The following is a 2,450-nucleotide window of genomic DNA, read 5'->3' on the forward strand; positions in this document are numbered from 1 at the left end:
CTCATCAGGGGCGGTGAGAAATGGAGGTCTGTAGCCCAAAGCCAGAAAGTTCCTACTATAAGGGATAATCTTCTTGCGTTCCACAGCAGGTGGCTTCTCTTCAGCATCCTCCCAAGGCATGTCAGCTCGACGGCCGAGCTGGGTAATCAGATATGGAAAGGGGAGAGTGCCTCTGACGTAGACCCTGGCCATGTAGTACCGGATGAATCGTGGCAGGTACAGGTCCTTACCCTCCATCACACACCAGAGGAGGGTGATCATAGCGGCAGGTAGCTCTGTCTCGTGAGTACTCGGCATAACAAAGTTGCTCAGGATTCGGTGCCATAGCCGAGCCTCATCATTTAAGTATATCCGCTTGATTCCCTTAGGCATGGTGGTGTTCTGACCCATGACCCATGGGACAGTCGGGTCAAGGGCTATCCTTGCCTTGACCGCATCATAGTCAAACTTCATGAAGCGCATGTCCTCCTCAGCCTTTTGGTAACCATCAAGCTGATCAGATTTAGGCTGAAGCTGCAGAATATCCTCAATGGCCTCTTCAGTGACCAGTATCTACTTCCCTCTTAGGTTCACTGCATCTAGGGAAGTTTTGAAGTAATTGTAGTAAAACTCTCTTACCCAAGAAGCATTGACCTCTGTCAGGTTTCTCTCCAGGAAGAACCAGCCTCTTTGTTTGATCTGATCGGAGGTGTATTGCTGGATTTCTTCCAAAATTTTCAGAGTCCGCTTCAGGTACAGGTTTCTGGAGGTTGCAAACACCGGATACTTCAACTTGTAGTATCTGTTTGCAAACTTAGTGGGATCAGTGGCAGGGAGTAGCTAGTCAGCCTTCTCCTACGGGGTAAAGTGTTTCTCCCGCCAGGAGTCATCATGCATGATGTCCAGGATGGACATAGAGGATTCTCCTCTTTTCCGTTTGTCAGTTGTTGCTTTCCTTTTCCTTTTCTTTGAGTGTCAGACATCCTAAAAAATAGAAATCTATGAGATAATAAAAACAGGAAAATAAGTAGGCAAATAACAAAATAAGCACAAAGTGGCAAAGGAGCAGTAGAATAATTAAATGAGTTGAAGAATTGTGCATTTTGGATTGGTTCGGGAATAAAAAGCTGATATGAGAAATTTCAATCCAAAAAGTAATAGAATTCATGTTAATTAGGAAAAACCATAAACATGCCTTGAGTTAAAAAGTAAAAGTGAAGAGTGAGTCAAAAAGCAGAGGGGGTTGTTAGAAAGGTAAAAGTGGTTTTAAATTGAAAAAGATGTTAGAAATCAAAAATCAGTGAGTTAGTAAAAAGAAAGTTAAGGTAAGCGGCATGATGATTGGTTTCTAAGTAACAAGAATTTCACAATTTGAAGCAACAAACAACTCATATTTAAGCAAGGAAATCAAGGTGTTGATAATTCATATAGATATACTAATAACGAAAATTTGAAATCAAATCATCAATAATGTGATTTATAAATCGGGGAAACAAAAGGAATAAGAATGCTGGCCCGTGCATTCATGAGTTGGTTTGGTGAAAGCTAAAGAAAGCAAAATTGAAAATGCCAAAACCAAGACATGAATGAGAATCAAAACAATTTATAGAAAATTGGGCAGCATTCCGGCTAAAATTGGATGTTCCCGGAAAATAAACAGCAAGTAGAATAGTTCACATAAACTAAAACAAACTGCAAATAGATATAAATAATATGAACATGAAAGAGCAGTCGCAATAGCAGCATGAACAGTAAGAACATCATATGAACAATACTTAGATTACAGCAACAGCAGAATTGCAAAAATTATAAAACAAGTAGCAAGAACAACGCAATTAAACAGGCCTAAATCCACTAACCACATCCATGGCTACCTAACCACCTAGAATCCACTACAACATGCATATCTAACTAGCCTAAATGTAAACAGAAACGGAAAAAATTATGCAATTAACTACAAATTGAAAGAGCGGCGTTTGGCGGAACCTGATAGGCGTATGAATGAAAGTAGGGCAGAGAGATGGTAGGGGGTGGTGGTGGTGGTGACTGACGCGGCGGTACAGGCGGTTGGCACGGCGGTGGTGGCTGTCCGGTGGTAGGGGGTTCGGATAGGGGTAATGGGAGGGGTAGGGGTTAAGGGGGAAGGATGGGAGGGGTAGGGGTTAATGAATTTGAATCCACGCGATCGCGTGGGGCACGCAGTCGCGTGGCTGGGGTGGAATGGGTGTTGACACGATCGAGTGGGTGGCGCGATCGTATGGAATGGGTAAAAGGATGAATGACGCGATCGCATGAGGCATGCGATCGCGTCGCTAGAAATTGTGCTAAACGCACAATTCCAGCGTCGTTTCAGCGCAACTCTCTGTCTCCACTGGGGGTGCTATGATATCCGCGCGACGCGGTCGCGTCGCTCACGCTATCGCGTGGGATGGGTGTTGTGCAAGTGACGCGATCGCGTTAGGGACGCGACC

This window comes from Arachis hypogaea, chromosome 17 (genome assembly GCF_003086295.3).
Source record: "Arachis hypogaea cultivar Tifrunner chromosome 17, arahy.Tifrunner.gnm2.J5K5, whole genome shotgun sequence".
Lineage (NCBI taxonomy): Eukaryota > Viridiplantae > Streptophyta > Magnoliopsida > Fabales > Fabaceae > Arachis > Arachis hypogaea.